Source organism: Hordeum vulgare, chromosome 3H (assembly GCF_904849725.1).
Source record: "Hordeum vulgare subsp. vulgare chromosome 3H, MorexV3_pseudomolecules_assembly, whole genome shotgun sequence".
Taxonomy (NCBI): domain Eukaryota; kingdom Viridiplantae; phylum Streptophyta; class Magnoliopsida; order Poales; family Poaceae; genus Hordeum; species Hordeum vulgare.
Window position 1 is genome coordinate 277293213 of NC_058520.1, and position 22593 is coordinate 277315805.

Genomic DNA, 22593 nt, shown 5'->3' on the forward strand with positions numbered 1-22593 from the left:
ATGAATAAAATTCTCGTAGAAGACCACCACCTCACTGTCCGCGAGCACGGGGATGCTCTCGGCCCCGGGCAGCCGTGCCTCCATGATGCCCCGCGGCTCTAGGTGACGGCGAAGGCGGAGGAAGTCGAGGTGGTCCTTATCCATGTCGCTGACGTCCCACACTCCCCTGTCCCCCATCAAATGGCTCGGGGCGGGCTCGGCCGCGGCTGCAGCACGGATGGCACGGAATAAGTTCCGAGCACGGGCTCTGGTGTCATCAGCGGCAGGCATCACTCGCAGGCCTCGGGCGGCGCCTGTTAGTTGTCTCTCGCTCTCTCTCTCTCTTTGGTGCTGCAAGGAAGGCGAGGGGCAGGGGCGGTAAGGACGGAATGCCTATCCCACGCCCCCTCCCCTCCATTTAAACCCCCACGGGGTGAGTGGGGGAGTGGATCAGTTGCGCACGATCTCCACTCCCCCCACTTCGCGCGGGCGCATTAATGCACTGAGGAGGTCGACTGATGGCCTTCTCAACCATAGCATATACGGCGCGCGGGCCAAGACCGCGACAGGTCGGGCCCCAGCTCTAGGCCTAGTCCCATCACCCATGTGGCCTAGCTAGGCTGGGTCTATGGCGCCAGCCACGTGGCGGGCCCTCTCCCCAGCCTCGAGGCGTCGTGGCGTTCCGTTCGACATCGATTGCCCGGCTCCCTGGACCCCGCGCACGAAAGACGATCCTGGCTCCCAAGCGCCACCAACAAGGACTCTCGGGGACAAGCCGGCGAGACCCATTGCTGTGAGAGGGTGGGACTCTCCGGCTTCGGGGACTACTCTCGGGGGGCTAACCGCGGTGTAGCCTTATCTCCCTTCATACCCATTTTCAAAAGCAGCGGGCCGGCTCGGTTCCTCAAGCGCCGGCTCCAACAGGTCGGCTCTGGATGGCTTGACCAGCCCGTGGCTTGATCCTCGTCCCTCCGTCTCTGGGCGAGCCGCGAGCCGAAAGGCCTCCCTCCTACCAGTCGTTGGCCCATACGACAAGGATCATCCCCTCCGACAGGACGCAACGCGAGACCACGTACTCCATGGCATCTTCCGGCATGGCTACAATGGAGTTGGCCGTACCGCTTACCTATGCCGACTACGACCAGAGAACACGGCTTGGATATACTCGGCGCTCATGATCACCTAATACCTACCGCACGACACACGTGAAGGTCCGGGAGTTGGTCGTATCATCAGCCCCAGGCGGGGGCGGCGCATGCTTCATGGGGCGCCCCTCTAACAGGACCCCCATCCGTTAGGCCCCACCAACGACAAGACCGCTCCAGGGGTTGGACCCTCTAGCTAGGCACAAAGGCCGCCATCCGGGCCCCACCCACACCATTTATGTTGGGAAGGTTTCCTATAAAGAACCCCGGCCATCCCCATGCAACGGGGTAGCCGATCACCAGCACACACACACCCACACACCCACTCACATATAGAGGCGAGGAGAGCAAGCAGTTCCTTCTTCCTCCTCTCCCTCAGCTCAAGGAGCACCACTGTAGCCCTTGTCTACCATATAACCTCTCGAGGAGGAATAGGGGTGTAACCTCTCATGGAGGGCCTCGAACCTGGGTACATCGCGTGTCATCACCGCTTGTTCCTAATCGCGTTCCCGGAGCCCGTCGACGCACATTGGCCCGATCCACACAACATAAGCCACCCCATGGCATCTATTGTGACAAAACAATGACAGTTGGCAATGAACTACCTGCATAGGTCCTCCGAAGAAGAGATGGACACCTCGGGCAGGTTTAGGAGCCATGTGTGTGCAACGTCCTTGAGGGCCATGGGGAACCTATTTTCCATGACCCGATCGTCCGCCCTCGCGGCCTGGATGCTGATGGTGTAGAGCCGGAGGAACTCCGTGGGTGAAGCGCTGCCATTGTAGCGAGGAGCACATTACGACTTGAACTTGTTGGGCCACACCATATGGCGTAGCTCAGGAGCCACACCCAGGTAGCCCCCGGTGTCGGCGATGCCTCTGTTGAGGGCCACGCGATTCTGGAGCCCAGCTGCGGTGACGTCCGGGAGAATGCGATCCTGGCAGTTGCGCACCTTCCCGAGAGTCACATGCGTGTCCTGGGGCACGCAGTAGATGGTCTGGCAGCTGTCGTCGTCACCTGCTGGCGCCGACAACCCGTGGAGCAGCTCCTCCGTGGGCGCCCGTAGGTGTCGCTTGGGCGCGTCGCGGGCCGGAGGAGAGGGGTAGTATCATGCTTGGCTTGGTCGATGCGCGATGGTGGAGGGAGTAGGGAGTGAGAGGACGTGTGACCCTCGTGATTCAGAGTGTTGTGTGAGGTGTCAACGAGCTCGGTGATGCACTCGAGCCAGGCGTCGTAGTCGTCTTTGGCTGAGAGGTAGCGCAGAAGCTCCTGAGCCATGAGAAGCGCGGCGCTCCGAGCATGACGGCGCCTTTCTCCCTTTGTAGTGCCTTAGTCCTCTTCCCTAAAAAATATCGGCGGGGAAGGGTGGGAACATGGAGGAAATTCGAAGGGGGACGGGAGCCAGTCCTATCTTGACTAAAGGCAGTCTTCGTGTGGTAAATAAGTCTTCAGGACGCGGTCGTGGGTTCGATGATGACCTTCGCTCTTGCGCATTGATCCATCCTGATCCTCTTTCACCAAAGTGGCAACCTTTGAGGAACTTTCTTTTGGAGGGGCTACGGACGCTGCTCCCTAACCGCCAAAAAGGAAATTGTACCCGGTCGTGCCTGCTGGCACAACCTCTGTCATCTTCCTTCAAGCGGGTGCGTCACCCACGTGATGGTAATGAGGCCCGTGTTGGGGAACATGGATGGAACACAAAAAATGTCCTATGAACACCCAAGATCTATCTATGGAGATGCATAGCTAAGAGAGGGGGAGTGTATCTACATACACTTGTAGATTGCTAAGAGGAAGAGCTAAGAAACAAGCTTGACGTAGTCGTATGTCTTCGCGATCCAATCACGATCCGTCCCGATCTAGGGCTGAATGGATGACACCTCTGCTTTTAGCACACGTACGTCTCGATGACATCTCTTCCTTCTCGATCTAGTGAGCGGTGGTGGAGTAGTATATTAGTTCTCCAGGAGTACGACTATGTTGTGATGATGGTGGTGGTGCAATCTCAGCATGGCTTCGCCAAGCGGTGCCGCAAAAGCGACGGAGGAGTAAACTAATCTAGAGAGAGGGAGGGCTCCGCCAAGGCTTGGTGTGGGGCTGTCCTCCCTCTCCTGTCATATATATCAGCAGAAAGAATGAGGGGGCCGGCCATAGGGTTTCCCATAGGTTGTGAGCCGGTGGCCAAGGGTGGTGCCTTGCCACCCAAGGCTAGGGTGGTGCTACCCTAGGGCTTTCCCTCCACCATCCCAGTAGCATGGGCCTAGGTGCGGTGGGGTGCCCAACCCACCAGGGGCTGGTGCGCACCCTACTCAGCCCATGTGGCCCCTCCACGGCTGGTGGGCCCCTTCTGTTGGACCCCAAAACTCCTCCGGTATCTCCGACAAAAAACTAATAAGTCTTGGAACTTTTTCGTAACCCGAATACCAACTTCCCAAATATGAATCTTTACCTCCAGATCATTCTGAAGCTCATCGTCACGTTTGCGATCTCATGCGAGACTCCAAAGAACATTAAGTTACCAACATATATAACTCAACAATACTATATCGTCATCGAACATTAAACATGCGGACCCTACGGGTTTGAGAACTATGCAGACATGACCGACACACCTCTATGGTCAATAACCAATAGTGGGACCTGGATGGCCATATTGGTTCCTACATTCCATGAAGATCTTTATTGGTCGAACCATGATGACAGGGATTCAATTAATCCTGTATGTAGTTCTCTTTGTCCAATGGTACGTTACCTGCCTAAGATTTGATCGTCGATATCTCCATACCTAGTTAAATCTCGTTACCGACAAGTCTCTTTACTTGTTCTATAATACAAGATCACATGACTAACAACTTAGTCACATATCTTGTAAGCTTCTTGTGATGTTGTATTACCGGGAGGGCCCAGAGTTACCTCTCCACCATACTGAGTGAGAAATCCCTGTCTCGATCCATGCCAAGCCAACAGTCACCATCAGAGATACCTGTAGAGCATCTTTATGATCAACCCATTACGAATTGACGTTTGATACAGACAAGGCATTCCTCCGGTGTCACGGAGTTGCATGATCTCATGGTCTTAGGAACATTTACTTGACATGTAGAAAACAGTAGCAAAAAAATTTGTGTTAAGATCAAATGCTATGATGTGATCCTGTTATTTTGTGATAAGAAAGTAGTAGCAATAAATTATGGTAGGGTCTTGTCCATCACATCATTCTCCTAATGATGTTATCCCGTTATCAAATGAAAACTCATGTCTATGGTTAGGAAACCTTGACCATCTTTGATCAACGAGCTAGTCTAGTAGAGGCTCGCTATGGACACGGTGTTGTTTATGTATCCACACATGTATCTCGGTTTCCAATCAATACAACTATAGCATGGATAATAAACAATTATCATGAACATGGAAATATGATAATAATCATTTTATTATTGCCTCTAGGTCATATTTCCAACATTCTCCTACTTGCGCTACAGTCAACAATCTAGCATTATATGGTAATGAATCTAAGACCCATAGAGTCCTGGTGTTGATCATGTTTTGATCGTGAGAGAGGTTTAGTCAACGGGTATACAACAATTGGATATGTATGTACTTTGCAAATATTTATGTCCTCCTCCTTGATACAAGTGCAAATGGAATTGGCACAACACTTTATGTGTCATGTCCTTTTGTGAAAATTGGGTTCCTTGGGTAGACCATTAGCACGAGTGTTGTCACAAAAGAGGGTCATTGTTCCATTGCATTGGGCACAACTCCAAGATCCGTAATGAACAGCTTCATCCGTCCACCTTCCTTCACTGCTTCCATAGCATCTATGTACTCCGCTTCACTTGTAGAATCTGCTACCATGCTTTGCTTCAAACTTCATGAGTTGACTGCTCCATCATTCAGAATAAATACCTATCCATTTTGGGACTTATAGCCATCCGGATCTGTGTCAAACCTAGCATTGATGTAACCCTTTATGACGATCTCTTGATCACCTCCATAAATGATAAACATCTCCTTAAGAATAAACCTTCCGGTCATACTTATGGCAAGGTTGACATATTGTCTTGTGCACAGGATTGCATACATGATAGAGCCTATGTCTTATGCATAGGTGATGACACTCATCTTTTCTCTATCCGCTGTAGTTGTTGGGCATTGAGTCTTACTAAACGTCACACCTTGCAGGACAGGAAAGAACCCCTTCTTAGACCGATCCATTTTGAACTTCTTCAAAACCTTATCAAGGTATGTGCTTTGTGAAAGTCCTATTAACTGTCTCAATCTATATATGTAGATCTTGATGCCTAATATGTAAGCAACTTCTCCGAGGTTTTTCATTCTAGTTCTAATATATCTTCATGCTTTCGAAAAGTTCTATGTTGTTTCAAATCAGCAATATGCCATCCACATATAAATAGAAACGCTATAGAGCTCCCACTCACTTTCTTGTAAATACAAGCTTCTCCATAAACTTTTATAAACCCAAACGCTTTGATCACCTCATCAAAGTGAAGTTTCCAACTTGGAGATGCTTTCACCAATGCATAAACGGATCGCTAGAGCATGCATACTTTCCCAGCGTTTTCAGGATCAACAAAACCTTGTGGTTGCATCATATACAACTCTTCCCTAAGGAAACCGTTAAGGAAAGTTGTCTTGTCATCCATTTGCTAGATTTCATAATAGAAAAATGCACCTATTGCTAACATAATCCTGACGGACTTAAGCATCACTGCGAATGAGAAAGTCTTATCATAGTCAACTCCTTGAACTTGTGAAAACCCTTTTGCAACAAGTCGTGCTTTATATATGGTGACATTTTCGTCCGCGTCCGTGTTTTCCTGAAATACCCATTTGTTCTGAATAGCTTTACAGCCATTAGGTAATTCCTCCAAAGTCCATACTTTGTTTTTATACATGGATCCTATCTTGGATTTCATGGTTTCTAGACATTAGTAAGAATTCGGTCCCACCATCGCTTCCCCATAGCTCATAGGTTCACTGATGTCATACAATATGACCTCCAAGACAGGATTATTGTACTTAGGAATAGTACGCATTCTTGTCGACCTACGAGGTTTAGTATCATCATTAGCTTCCTCTTCAATTGGTGTAGGCATCAAAGAAACACCTTTCTATGTCGTGCTACTCTCTAATAAAAGCGAGGGTTCAATAACCTCAAAAAGTTCTACCTTCCTCCCATTAAATTCTTTCGAGAGAAACTCCTTCTCTAGAAAGGATCCATTCTTCTCAACAAAGAATTTGGCTTCAAATCTGATATAGAAGGTATAGCCAATTGTTTCCTTAGGGTATCCTATGAAGATGCACTTCTACGCTTTAGGTTCAAACTAATCAAGCTAAAGACTTATGAAATAAGCGCCGCAGCCCCATACTTTAAGAAACAATAGCTTAGGTTTCTTGCCAAACCATAATTCATAAGGTATCATTTCAATGGATTTAGATGGTGCCCTATTTAAAGTAAATGCAGTTGTCTCTAAGGCATAACCCCAAAACTATAGTGGAAAATCAGTAAGAGATATCATAGACCACACCATATCTAGTAAGGTACGATTATGATGTTCGGAAATGCTATTACGCGGTGGTGTTCCAGGTGGCATGAGCTGTGAAACAATTCCACACTGTCTTAACTCAGATATTCTCCTCCACGATCAGATCGCACAAACTTTATCTTCTTATTACGATGATTCCCAACTTTACTCTAAAATTGCTTGAACTTTTCAAACATTTCAGACTTGTGCTTCATTAAGTAAATATATCCATATCTACTCAAATCATGAGTGAAGGTAAGAAAAAAACAATATCCACCACGTACTTCAACACTCATTGGACCACAGATAACAGTATGTATGATATACAACAAATCACTTGCCTATTCGATTGTTCCAAAAAATGGGGTTTTCGTCATCTTGCCCATGAGGCATGGTTCGCATGTATCAAGCGATTCAAAATCGAGTGATTCCAAAGTCCATCAGTATGGAGCTTCTTCATGCATTTTACACCAATATGACCTAAGCGGCAGTGCCACAAGAAAGTAGTATTATCAATATTTACTTTATATCTTTTAGTATCAATGTTATGAACATGTGTATCATCACTATTGAGATTCAACAAGAATAAACCATTCACACTAGGTGCATGACCATAAAACATGTTACTCATATAAATAGAACAACCATCATTCTCTGATTCAAATTAATAGTCGCCTTGCAATAAACAAGATCCAGATATAATGTTCATGCTCAATGCAGGCACCAAATAACAATTATTCAGGTTTGAAACTAATCGTGCTAGTAATCGAAGAGCGAGCGTGCCGATGGCGATCACATCAACCTTGGAACCATTTTCGACGAACATCGTCACTTCGTCCTTTGTCCGCCTTCGTTTATTCCATAGTTCAGGTTACGAGTTACAAATATGAGCAACCGAACCGGTATCAAATACCCAGGCACTACTACAAGAACTAGTAGGGTACATGATATGTCTGTGTCATATCTATAATTTATGATTGTTGCATGCCAATGTTCTACAACTTTCATATATTTTTTGGCAACATTTTATATTATTTTTGGGACTAACTAACTTATCGAGTGCCTAGTGCATGTTCCTGTTTTTTGTATGTGTTTTTTTGTAGGAATTCCATATCAAATGAAGTACAAACGCTATAAAAATTTATAGAGATTTTTTGGAATATATGTGAATTTTGGGAAGAAGAATCAATGCAACACGGTACTCGAGGGAGGCACAAGCCAACAGGAGCAACCAGGGGGTTGTGCGTGCCTCGCTGGCTTGTGTCTCTCCGCTTAAATCGGTTCGAGCCGTACTTTCACCGCAATAATGATATTTTTGTGATAAAAAGGCTCTCAAAATTTCAGCCCGATCGAATTTTTGGATCTCCACATATTTAACAAATGGTGAAGGGACAAAAAATAAATCGTGAAAATAAGAGAGAAACAGAGAGAAAGATCCAATCTCGGAGGGGTGCTACCCTCTCTAAGCCATGGAAGCCATGGACCAGAGGATAAACCCTCCTCCCACCTAGGGAGGAAACCAAGGAAGAAGAAGAATGAGGGGGGGCTATCTCCCCGTCTCTCCCGGTGGTACCGGAGCACCGTTGGGGCAACCATCATGACGACGATCTACACCAACAACTTCGTCGCCGTCACCACCAACTGTCTCCCCCTCTATACAGCGGTGTAAAGCCTCTTATCCCCTCTGTAATCTCTACCTAAACAATGTTCTTTATGCTATATATTATTATCCAATGATGTGTGGCTATCATATGATGTTTGAGTAGATCTATTTTCCCCTAAGGGTTAACTATGGTATGATGTTGTTGATATGAGTTGTATGTTGATATGGTGTTGTCCTAAGGTGCCTACCGTGAGCCACACACGTGAAGGATTCACGCTGGAGGGTCTTCAATATGTTCATGATTCTCTTATAGTGGGTGGCTAGAGTGGTAGAAGCTTACACCCGAGTAAGGGAGTTGTTTATGTATGGGAGTAAAGAGGACTTGATCTTTAATGCTATGGTTGGGTTTACCTTAATGATTTCTAGTAGTTATGGATGCTTGTTATAGGTCCAACCATAAGTGCATATGATCCAAGTACGAAAGTGTCTAGCGTATACCCATCCCTCATTGCATATGATAAGTATCTATCAAGTTATATTCAATTGCCTATGGACAATGTTTCTCTTCTGTTACAAAAAGCATTCTACTAAACAACTAACTAAATTAATATTTATCTAAAACATCACCTAAATTTTATTTTCGTGTTCTTTATTATCTTGCAAAACTACCTTTCATACCTACTAAGTACTTCTAGTTTCCTTCTTGGAGAGTAGTTTAATACTTGTTCTAGGTAAAGTACGTGTTAGCGTGCGTAGAGTTGTATCGGTGGTCAATAGAACTTGAGAGAATATAAATTGTACCTTTAGATCCTCATTGGGTTCGACACTCTTACTTATCAAAAAAGGATACAAACGATCCCCTAGACTTGTGGGTTATCACTACACATCAATGTATATAAAATATACCTTTGTCGAAGTTGCCAGCCTTCTTATCGGCCAGATACTTCGGGTAATTCCACTTCTAGTGGCCAGTTCCCTTGAAATAGAAGCACTTGGTCTCAGGCTTGGGTCCAGCCTTGGGTTTCTTCATGGGAGCGGGAACTCGCTTGGCGTTCTTCTTTAACCTTCCCTTCTCGCCCTTGCCTTTTTGAAACTAGTGGTTTTATTCACCATCAACACTTGATGCTAGTTTTTGATTTCTACTGCCGCGACTTTCAACATCGCGAATAGCTCGGAGATTGACTTGTTCATCCCTTGCATATTATAGTTCATCATGAAGTCTTTGTACCTAGGTGGAGGTGACTGGAGAACTCTGTGGATCCCGAGCCCAGAGGCGGTTTGCCATCAAGAAACAAAAATTACGAGAATGATAACTCTAAGACCACCGCCGACCGCTTCAGTGAACGGCACTCTCGGGGACTACACCCAATGGGTGCGCTAAGCTTGCACCCACTAGAAGGACAAGAGGAGGGACAAAGAGTCATGTACCCCATCAACCTCTCTCTAGTCAACACAGGAACTAAAACTACTGTTAGTTGCTTCAGTCGATGGTAGCCACATGGACTACTCCCAGTGGGTGCGCTCAACGCGCCCCGACTGGAAGCAGACACCCAGTGCGTGTGCCCCGGAGCAAACCCACTTGGGATCAGAAACAAAAAATGTGTGTGTACAAAGGACTGACCCAAATGTTCATCGACACGGCTTCACTGGCATCATATGCCTCCTTCAGTCACCCAACCATCACCTCCAACTGAGTCACATCTTCCTTGCATGTGCCGTCTTGGTCCTCCGGGATATGGTGTAGTTGAAAAATGTTGCGGTCCATGGGAGGAAGCGACGTAGTGGTAGACGGACCACGTCTGGATGACGCCCCACCTGAGGAAGACCCCCGAACCATGGCACTCAGAGCTTTGCAGCCGAGGGCTCAACCACTCGGCTGGGAGTCACATCTTGCTTGAGCGCTTCATCAATGACCGAAGGACTGATAGAGTCGAGTTCGATCACATCTCGCGGACCTGCACACGCCGACATGCATTCAAAAGATCATTTCGAGGCTAAATCTCAAGTCTCGAGTGAAACACACGTGATCTCAAGGGTTACCTTTGGAGTAGGCGACGTTCGCATCAACTTGCCCTTCATCACAGGCCTTGGTCTCTAGTGAAGGTGTCGATGTATCAGGCGTACAACAAAAGCCCCAAGGAAATCATCTGTCACTCAGAATATCTTGATTTAGTAAACATATCATTTGGCAAGAATACTTATGTTGAAACCACACACATCTTAACCTTGATGCGCGGAACAACCTTCTAAGGCTTGGAGGCCATGGTCTTGGGCTTCTTGGCGGCTGATACGCCCATTTTGCATCATGCTTTATATCGATATTTATTGGGCTACTAATACACATTATGGTACAATACTTATGCCTTTTCTTTGTTATTTTACAAGGTTTACATGAAGAGGGAGAATGCCAGCAACTGGAATTCTGCACCGGAAAAGGAGTAAATCTGAGAGACCTATTCTGCACAACTCCAAAAGTCCTAAACACTTACGGAGAATTATTTTGGAATACATAAAAAATATTGGGTAAAGAAATAGATCAGGGGACCCACCAGGTGGCCACAAGACAAGGGGCGCGCCCTACAGGATTGTGGCCCCACTCGCAGGCCTCCGGTGCCCATCTTCTGCTATATGAACGGTTTTGACATGGAAAAAATAATATCATAACTTTCAGGGCAAAGCGTCGCCGTCTCGAGGCGGAACTTCGACGGAACCAATCTAGAGCTCTGGCGGAGCTATTCTGCCGGGAAAACTGCCCTCTCGGAGGGGGAAATCGAAGCCATCGTCATCACCAACGATCCCCTCATCAAGAGGGGATCAATATCCATCAACATCCTCATCGGCACCATATCCTCTCATCTCTTGTATCCGATCTTTGTCTCAAACATCAGATTGGTACGTGGGGGTTGCTAGTAGTGTTGATTACTATTTGTAGTTGATGCTAGTTGGTTTACTTGGTGGAAGATCATATGTTCAGATCCTGAATGATTATTAATACTCCTCTGATTGCGAACATCAATATGCTTTGTGAGTAATTATGTTTGTTCCTGGGCACATGGGATAAGTCTTGCTATAAGTAATCATGTCAATTTGGTATTCGTTTCAGTATTTTGATGGCATGTATGTTGTCTCTCCTCTAGTGGTGTCATGTGAACATCGACTACATGACACTTCACCATTATTGGGGCCTAGGGGAAGGCACCGGGAAGTAATAAATAGATGATGGGTTTCTATAGTGACTGAAGCTTAAACCATAGTTTATGTGTTGCTTCGCATGGGGCTGATTTGGATCCATATGTTTCATGTTATGGTTAGATTTGTTTTAATTGTTCATTCGTAGTTGTGGATGCTTTCGAGAGAGGTTAATCATAAGTGGGACGTTTGTCCAAGTAAGGGCAGCACCCAAGCATCGGTCCACCCACAAACCAAATTATCAAAGTAACGAACACGAATCATAGGAGCATGATGAAAACTAGCTTGATAGAAATTCCCATGTGTCCACGAGAGCGCTTTTCTTTATATAAGAGTTTGTCCAGGATTTTCCTTTGCTACAAAAAGGATTGGGCCACCTTTATGCTCCTTTTTTACATTTGTTAGTTGCTACCCTTACGAATTACCTTATCACAAAACTATATCTTACCGATAATTTCAGTGCTTGCAGAGAATGCCTTACTAAAAGCCGCTTGTCATTTCCTTCTGCTCCTCGTTGGGTTCAACACTCTTATTTATCAAAAGGGCTACAATAGATCCCCTATGATTGTGGGTCATCAAGACTCTTTTTTGGCGTTGTTGCCGGGGAGAGAAGCACCTTTGGTGAGTGGAACTTTGTAAGGAAAAAATTATATTTTGTGCTCAAATTTACAGTCACTTGTCACCATGGAAAATAATCCTTTGAGGGGCTTGTTTGGGGTATCTTCACGCCGACCGGAAGCACAAAGAGATGCTCCTCAACATACTGCACCTACTGAAAATATTTATTATGAAATTCTTTCGGGTATGATAAAAAACTGCTAGCTAATCCTTATGCATGAGATGGAACACTACATCCTGATTTGCATCTAATCTATGTGGATGAAGTTTGTGGATTATTTGAGCTTGCAGGCCTGCCCGAGGATGATATCAAGAAGAAGGTATTTCCTTTATCTTTGAAGGAGAAGATGTTGACGTGGCATAGGCTATATGTGGATCATGGAACTACAATCGATTGAAATTGGAATCTTATCAGAAGTTTTATCATATGCATCTGGTTCATCGTGATCGGAATTATATTTATAATTTTTGGCCTCGTGATGGAGAAAGAATCTCTCAACCTTCGGGGAGGCTTAAGTCAATGTTATATTCATGGACCAATCATGAGCTCCTGAGAGAAATTATTATTCATTGTTTTTGCTCGGCTTTCTCGTAATGATCAATCCAAGCTCGATACTTCTCGTGGTGGTTCCTTTATGAAGAAAGATATTGAATTCAAATGGGGCTTAGTGGAAAAAATTAAATGCACATCTGAAGATTGGGAACTCGACGAAGGTAATGACTCAGGTATAAGCCTTAAGTTTGATTGTGTTAAATCCTTTATAGACACCGATTCTTTTCGTGATTTTAGCACTAAATATGGACTTGACTCTGAGGTAGTAGCTTCAGTCTGTGAATCTTTGGCTACTCATGTTGATCTCCCCAAGGAGAAGTGGTTTAAATATCATCCTCCCATTGAAGTTACATTAGTTGAACCTATTAAAGTTGAAGAAACTATTATTTATAATGCTAATCCTTTTATTCCTACTGCTTATATTGAGAAACCACCCTTTCTTGTTAGAATAAAGGAACATGTTAAAGCTTCAACTGTCGTTCATAAGAGTTGTACTAGAACACCTATACCTCCTGACCAAATTAAAGTTGAACCTAATATTTCCATGGTTAAAGATCTCTTGGTTCATAATATTGATGGTCATGTCATTCATTTCTGTGACGAAGCTGCTAGAATTGCTAGACCTGATACTAAAAGTAAACATAGACCTATTGTTGGCGTGCCAGTTGTTTCTGTTAAAATAGGAGATCATTGTTATGATGGCTTATGTGATGTGGGTACTAGTGTGAGTGCAATTCCCTTTACCTTATACCAATAAATTCTAAATGATATTGCACCAACTGAATTAGAAGAAATAGATGTTACCATCGAGCTTGCTAATGGAGATACTATTGCACCAATTGGGATTGTTAGAGATGGTGAAGTCTTGTGTGGGAAAATAATGTATCCTACTGATTTTCTTGTTCTTGGTTACCCACAAGATGATTTGTGTCCCATTATATTTGGTAGACCCTTCTTGAATACTGTTAATGCTAAGATTGATTTTGAGAAAGAAACGATTACTGTATGTTTTGGCGATGTGTCTAATTTCTCTAAATTTCATACTAAAGATGAAATTATTGGTCTCGCTTTTATCGATGTGCCTCCTATAGATCCCTTAGAACAATATTTGCTAGACCATGAAAATGATATGCATATAAATGAAAGGAATGAAATAGATAAGATCTTGTTTGATGAGCAGCCTATTTTGAAACACAACCTCCTTGTTGAAATACTTGGGATCCTCCTCCACCCGAGGGTTATCTCGTGTTTGAGCTTAAACAATTACCTGTGTCGGGAAAATGAAACATATGGAAGCTCTAAGGGTCCCTTGATTATTCGGCGGGGGGGGGGGGGGAGAGGTGGCGCCAAGAGCGGAACTAGCGATCAGCACCGACAAGGTCGTTTACCCAGGTTCGGGCCGCTTGGTGCGTAAAACCCTACTCCCGCTTTGTTTGTATTGGGTGCTTACTGTAGGGTTATTTTCAATAGTAATTAGCTAGTGATCATAGAGTCTAAACCCCAAAAGGTCCAACTCCTAGAAATGATCTTTGGGCCTCCTTTTATAGGCAAAGGCGTCACCAACAGTGTGCTCACGGGGTGCATAGTTAACAGGGTTCACTTCTTATTTATCTACTATGATCTCAGGGGTAGTAAATGCCTTGGCAGGCCCCTTGGCCAGCATCAATGTGGCTTCGACACGCACCCAAGTGTATTTACACCTGAGCTTTGTGCTGGCGCATGAAGGATGCACTGGAGTGCTGGCGGTCGGTGGCACTGTGGCGGGAGGGACACCTGGCGGGCGAAGGGAGCCTGCCGGCCTGGCGTACTTGCCTACGGCCTAACGCATCTTCCCGGAAAGGATGGCTTGCCGGGGCCTTCCACATCTTCCTAGCGAGAATGGCTTGTCGGGGCCCTGGAAGTCTTACCGGCTAGGAGGGATGGCCTAGGCCTTGTGGGTCTTCCCGACAAGGAGGGCTTGCCGAGGCCTTGTAGCCTGGGCTAGTGCTTCACACCTTTGGTGGGGTATGGTCTTGGCGAGCCTCGGGTTTATCTTCCCATCGGTTCTCTTAGTGTACTGCTGCCGAGCGTGTTCCTGGTGCCCGTGCACAAGTCTGGGGCACGGGAGACCCTAGTCTCTAGTACACCGACAATCTGACACTCTTAAGTATGCTTATCTTGATGAAAATGATATATATCATATTATTATCAGTGCTAACCTTTCATAGCATGAAGAATAGAGATTATTAAAAACTTTGAGGCAGCATCGTGCTGCTATTGGATATACTCTTGATGTTCTTAAGGGCATTAGTCCCACTCTATGTCAGCACAAAATTAATATGGAGCCTGATGCTAAACCAATTGTTGATCACCAACGATGGTTAAATCCTAAAATGAAGGAAGTGGTAAGAAATGAAATATTAAAGCTTCTGGAGGCAGGTATAATTTAACCTATTGCTGGTAGTAGATGCGTTAGTCCCGTTCATTGTGTCCCTAAAAAGGGAGGTATTACCGTAGTTCCCAATGATAAAAACGAATTGATCCCGCAAAGAATTGTTACAGGATATAGAATGGTCATTGATTTTAGGAAATGAAATAAAGCTACCAGGAAAGATCATTACCCGCTACCTTTTATTGATCAAATGCTAGAAAGACTATCCAAACATACACATTTTTGTTTTCTAGTCGGTTATTCTGGTTTCTCTCAAATACGTGTGTCAAAAGAGGTCAAGAGAACACCACTTCTACTTGCCCTTTCGGTAACTTTGCTTATAGACGTATGCCTTTTGGTTTATGCAATGCACCTCCTACCTTTCAAAGTTATATTATGGCTATATTCTCTGACTTTTGTGAACAGATTGTTGTGGTTTTCATGGATGATTTTTCCGTTTATGGAACTTATTTTGATGATCGCTTGAGAAACCTTGATGGATTTTTGCAGATATGTGAAGAAACTAATATTTTCTTGAATTGGGAGAAGTTTCACTTTATGGTTAATGAAGGCATTGTCTTGGGACACAAAATATGTGAAAGAGATATTGAAGCTCATAAAGCTAAAGTTGATGCTATTAAAAAATGTCGTGTCCAACAGATGTCGAAGGTATAAGAACTTTCCTTGGTCATGCTAGTTTCTATAGGAGGTTTATTGAAGACTTCTCTAAGATTCCTAAGCCTCTCACTAATATTTTGCAAAAGGATGTTCCCTTCGTTTTTTATGATGATTGTGTAGAAGCATTTGAAATTCGTAAGAGAGCCTTGATCACTACACCTGTTGTTCAACCACCTAATTGGAACCTACCCTTCAAATTATGTGTGACGCCAGTGATTAAGTTGTTGGTGTTGTTCTAGGGCAAAGAGTTGATAAGAAATTAAATGCCATCCAGTACGCTACTAAAACTCTATACAATGCTCAAAGATACTACGCTACCACTGAAAAGGATTTTTTAGTAGTTGTTTTTGCTTGCGATATGTTTAGACCTTATATTGTTGATTCCAAAGTAATTGTTCACACTGATGACACTGCTATTAAATACCTTATGGAAAAGAAAGATGCTAAACCTAGACTTATTAGATGGTTTCTTCTGCTACAAGAATTTGATCTGCATATTATTGATAGAAAGGGTGCTGATAACCCCGTAGCAGATAACTTGTCCGGACTAGAGAATGTTCTTGATGACCCACTACCTATATTGATGTCAGCTTTCCTAATGAACAATTAGCTATCGTAAATGTTTTGTGTGGTGCTCCTTGGTATGTTGATTATGCTAACTACATTGTTGCTAAATTTATACTGCCTGGTTTCAAATACCAACAAAAGAAAAAGTTCTTCTATGATTTAAGACATTACTTTTGGGATGATCCACACTTCTATAAAGAAGGAGTAGATGGTATTATTAGACTTTGTGAACCTGAGCATGAACAGGGACAGATCCTACACATGTGTCACTCTGAGGCCTACAGAGGACACCACGCTGGAGATAGAACTGCACACAAGGTATTACAATCTGGTTTTTATTGGCCAACTCTCTTCAAGGATGCTCGTAAGTTTGTCTTGTCTTGTGATGAATGTCAAAGAATTGGTAATATTAGTGGACGTCAGGAAATGCCTATGAATTACTCTCTTGTAACTAAACCATTTGATGTTTGGGGTTTGGTCCAAAGTCCAATGGGTATACTCATATTCTAGTTGTTGTTGATTATGTTACTAAGTGGGTAGAAGCTATTCCAACTAGTAGTGTTGATCATAACACTTCTATTAAAATGCTGAAATAAGTTATTTTCCCTAGATTTCGAGTCCCTAGATATTTAATGACTGATGGTGGTTCACACTTTATTCATGGTGCTTTCCGTAAATTGCTTGATAGGTATGATGTTAATCATAGAATTGCATCTCCTTATCATCCTCAGTCTAGTGGTCAAGTAGAATTGAGGAATAGAGAAATTAAATTGATCTTGCAACAGACCATTAATAGATCTAGAAAGAATTGGTCTAAAAACTTGACGATGCACTATGTGATTATAGAACCGCTATACAACTCTCGTTTAAGATTTTTTTGCACGAAAACTTCTCTCTAAATGGAAGGGCCTTACATTATCGAGGAAGTATATCGTTCTGGTGCCATCAAGATTAACAACGCCGAAGGCTCAAATTCGAAGGTGGTAAATGGGAAAAGAAGTAAAAATTATATCTGAGGTACCACCATAATTGTTGAAACCAATATTGTCAATACCATAACTCCGGAAGAGTACATTAGGGAGGCCTATAAGAACGTTTCAGTCTTCGAAAAGTAATAGATATGTGTTACGGTAAGAAAACCGACTCCAAAACTTTTCCAATGGAAAATTTTATCAGTTTCGGAATATTTAAAAAATTAGGAAAATTCAAAGCAGCCCGAAAAGTGCACAAGGAGAGGACAAGTCAGGGGCGCGCCCTACCCCCCTGAGCATGCCATGCAGGCTTGTGGCCACCCCGTGTACCCTCTGGACTTTGTATTCCCGTGGAATGCTCCTTCGGGTCGGTAAAAATTCATTATATAATCTTTCAAAAGTTTTTGACCTTAGTATCACGACAATATCTCATGTTTTCGTCTTGAGCTATTTCCGCAGCAGATTTAGAGCAAGATGTCTTCGCAAGATTCAGTCGGGGAGAGTGCCTTTCACCCAACACGGGGGGGGGGGGTAGAGCATTCAGCAAAGCTAACCACTTCGGGAAGGCCACAGAGGAAGAGATGGAGGCTACCTTGAAAAGGACAGATGCTATGGAGGAAGACAAAGAACATGCCGCTCGTCTACAACCTGGAACCATGTTGGAAGAACTTCATAGCTCAGCAATTACGAATTCGGTTATCCCTCCCAATGCTAAATTTCTTACTTATGAAAATATGAAAAAGAGTGTTGCTTCTTCCCCCGCAGCAATGGAACATCGATGGGTTATGGGAGCTCTAACCGTCACTTGAAAACTTCGCAAGGAAACAGTGGATCTCAAATAGCGAAATAATAAGCTTGAGGACGAGAATGACATTCTGAGGGGCATCATCGCCAAGAATATAAAACTACCACCTCCGAAGAAAGACAACTAAACACATGGTCATAGGGCACTTCCCTTGGCTTGTGCCAAGCTTGGGGGAGTTGTCCCGGTATCGTATCACCATCACATGTTTTACTTTCTTCATTTCTCTCCATTCGATCTTTTTTGTAATACCTTTATCTAGTAGAATAAAGTTTTAGTGTGATCTAGCTTTATGCTCCCCCTATGTAAGCTAGTCCGAGAGTTATATAATAAAGAGTAGTTTTGAGTTGAGGGCTTTGCTTTCTTTCTATGACCTTGAGAAATAGAAATAGAATGAAGTACAGAATAAAAGCAAAAGAGTATATATAATGATCTTATGGGGAGTGAGGACTTCACATACAAAAAGTATGTTGATCAGAATTTGTTGTGAGTTGACAAACAAAGCTATTGGTTATTGTTGTAATTAAAAGGAAGTAATAAATAAAGAGAGGTTCACATAAAAATATATTATCTTGGGCATCTTTTATGATTGTGAGCACTCATTAAAATATTATGTGTTAAGAAGTTGATATTGGACAAGGAAGACAATATAATAAGCAATGTTTACTTATTTCCGAATAGAAGTTATATGGTACCTCTGTGAAGGGCCTATCTGTTACCTTTACTTTCTAGTACTTACATTTTTGTAAGGGCCATGGTGATCTTCACCATTTCCTTTTTTTCGCATTTATATTTTGGAAAGTTTCATGTGTTTGGCAATGATCTAGAAAAATATATCCACTCGGATGTGGGTGATCATGAGTTATTATTGTTGGCATTACCCTTGAGATAAATAGTTGGGAGGCAAAACTATAAGCCCCTATCTTTCTCTGTGTCCGATTGAAGCTTTGACCTCATAGGTACCGCATGAGTGTTAGCAATTATAAAAGACCATAAGATGATTGAGTATGTGAATTTGCTTTACAAGCTCTTATATTGACTCTTTCCTATGTTGCGATAAATTGGAATTGCTTCAATGATTGAAATCATAGTTTGTTAGTTCTCAATAGAGTTCTTGATTCATATTTTACCTTGTGAATGAATTGTTACTCTAGCATAGTATATTCTATGTCAATATGTGTTGTTGTTCTAAAGATAACCTCATGCCTTCATGTCCGTATTTTATTTTGTCGACACCTCTATCTCTAAACATGTGGGTATATTTATCGATCTCGGCTTTCGCTTGAGGACAAGCGAGGTCTAAGCTTGGGGGAGTTGATACATCCATTTTGCATCATGCTTTTATATTGATATTTATTGCATTATGGGCTGTTAATACACGTTATGGTACAACAATTATGCATTTTCTCTCTTATGTTATAAGGTTTACATGAAGAGGGAGAATGCCGACAGGTCGAATTCTGGACCGGAAAAGGAGCAAAACTGAGAGACCAATTCTGCACAACTCCAAAAGTCTTGAAAACTAATGGAGAATTATTTTCGAATATATAAAAAATATTGGGCGAAAGAAATACATGAGGGGACCCACCAGGTGGCCACAAGCCAGGGGCGCTCCCTACTCCCCTAGGCCCGCCCTGTAGGCTTCTGGGCCCCTGGTAGGCTTCTGTTGCCCATCGTCTGCTATATGAAGGGTTTTGACCTGGAACAAATTGTAGAAGAACTTTCGGGGTGAAGAGTCGCCGTCTCGAGGCGGAACTATGGTAGAACCAATCTAGAGCTCCGGTGGAGCTATTCTGTCGGGAAACTTCCCTCCAGGAGGGGGAAATCGAAGCCATCGTCATCACCAACGATCCTCTCATCGAGAGGGGGTCAATCTCGATCAACATCTTCGTCAGCACCATCTCCTCTCCAAACCCTAGTTCATCTCTTGTATCCGATCTTTGTCTCAAACCTCAGATTGGTACCTGGGGATTGCTAGTAGTGTTGATTAGTCCTATGAGTTGATGCTAGTTGGTTTACTTGGTGGAAGATCATATGTTTAGATCCTTAATGATTATTAGTACTCCTCTAATAGTGAACATGAATTTGCGTTGTCAGTACTTACGTTTGTTCCTGAGGACATGGGATAAGTCTTGCTATAAGTAATCACGTGAATTTGGTATTCGTTCGATATTTTGATGAGATGTAAGCTGTCTCTCCTCTGCTGGTGTCATGTGTACATTGACTACATGACACTTCACCATTATTTGGGCCTAGGGGAAGGAATTGGGAAGTAATAAGTAGATAACTGGTTGCTAGAGTGACATAAGCTTAAACCCTAGTTTATGTGTTGCTTCGTAAGGTGCTGATTTGGATACATATGTTTATGCTATGGTTAGATTTATGTTAATTCTTCTTTCATAGTTGCCGAGCTTGAGAGAGAGGCTAATCATAAGTGGGATGTTTTTCCAATTAAGGGCAGCACCCAAGCACCGGTCCACACACATACCAAATTATGAAAGTAACGAACGCGAATCATATGAGCATAATGAAAACTAGCTTGACAGAAATTCCCATGTGTCGTCGGGAGTGCTTTGCTTTATATAAGATTTTATCCGGGCTTATCCTTTGCTACAAAAAGGATCGGGTCACCTTGATGTAACTTTGTTACATTTGTTACTTTATACCCGTTACGAATTACCTTATCACAAAACTATCTGTTATCAATAATTTCAGTGCTTGCAGAGAATACCTTACTGAAAGCCGCCTGTCATTTCCTTCTGCTCCTCATTGGGTTTGAAACTCTTATTTGTCGAAAGGACTGTGATAGATCCCCTATACTTGTGGGTCATCAGCGGCCTTTTTCGGTGACACCTCAGGCTCACTCCGTCCCCGTTTAGAACTAAGGGTCGTCATGGCGACACGGTCGGTATCATCACCCTCAGAGTCCTCGCGCCGCTAGCACGGACTCCGGGTTCCTGGCGCGCCTTGGAGCGGACCTCAGGCGGTCCTTCATCAGATGGAGAACACTCTGCCTTGTCCCATGTTCGCCGTCACTCTCCTGCGTCTCCTCCTCATCATAGTCGTCCTCGTCATCTTTTGAGCCATCTTCGTGCTCGGTGTCACTCGCCACATTGAAGGGCGCATGGTCAACTGCCGGTACAGAACCGACCAACGCTGTAAAGGCCTACCGAATGAAGGAAACAAGATTACAAACAAAAATGGAAGAAGACAATGATGTTCACTCTCTTCAAACACATGAAGACTTACCTCATTCGGCGGGTTCTCCTTCGAGAGAGGGGGCACTAACCTAGTGCCCCTAGGGTTGTTTCGCATGCGTGGTATGTCTTTGAGCTTATTCTGCACCTGCCCCGCCCCGATCTCTTCTGGGTGAATGCGGGTGGAGTCATTCAGCCCACTAAACATCCACATAGGATGGGCTCTGCCCTGGAGGGGATTGATCCTCCAGTGGAAGGAGACTTCCAAAAGATCCATCCCGTTGACACATTTCCATAAAAGAGCAACCAACACTATCACTAGCATGTCTACATCCACCTTCTCCTCCTTCAACATGGTTAAAGGAGCCGACTGAATTCGCTAAGGCGAATAATGTGGAAAACCCGAATGGCCCTCACCGAGTGGAACATCCTAGCAATAAAACTACTAGTCCTGCCAACCCTTCATAGAATCAAGGAAAGACATCTGCGGGGAGGTACTCTTACCTCTAATCTATATTCCTAAACACTCGCAGAGTTGCACTACGTTCGTCCTCCCCTACCCCCCCCCCCCCCCCCAGGACTGAGAAGACTTCTTCACCGTCATCAAGCGGCATGTAGACAAGTGCTTGAAAATCCCCGGTGCCGATAGCTTCCGAGGAAGTTTCCGTGCAGAGACACGAAGGCATCTAGGTACGACATGGTGTTGCAGGGAAGATGATGAAGTTGTGCCCCGAATAAATCAAGGAATGTGTGAACGTATGAATGCGGGGGCATAGAAAAACCTCTTTCCACATGGGTGACGAGGAGCACTCGCTCGTCACCCCTCGGCGCGGGCTCCCTCTCGCCATCCTCCGGTAGTCGCTAGCTCCCGGGACCACCAAATCTTCGCTCTCCAGCTCCTGTAGGTGCCCCTTGGAGACTTCGGACAACATCCAGTCGCTCTGAATCCAGCCCAGCGCCTTGGCACTCAAGGAAGACCCGCACAAGACTTCTTGGCCTGCTCATCATTCGTTGGCGAGATGGGCGAGGCGAGAGGAAGATGGAGACAGGGGAGAGCTCTCAATTACAGCAGCAGGGTTCGGGGGAGAGATGGAAATGGCTTAGATCTAGTGGTGTGATCCTCTCTCCTCGGTACCTTTCCCCTTTTATACGCCACCCGGAGATACCCCATCAAGCACTTCGCGTGCATGAGGGGGATCCACGGGATCCATGGGACAACGGACCTACAGCATGACATTGATATTTCACGTGTGGGAATCGAGGCGCCTCTCTACTACCGCCATTACCCAAGTCGTCACCATTTTCTACCTTCCTGCATGCTCCTTCAATTCA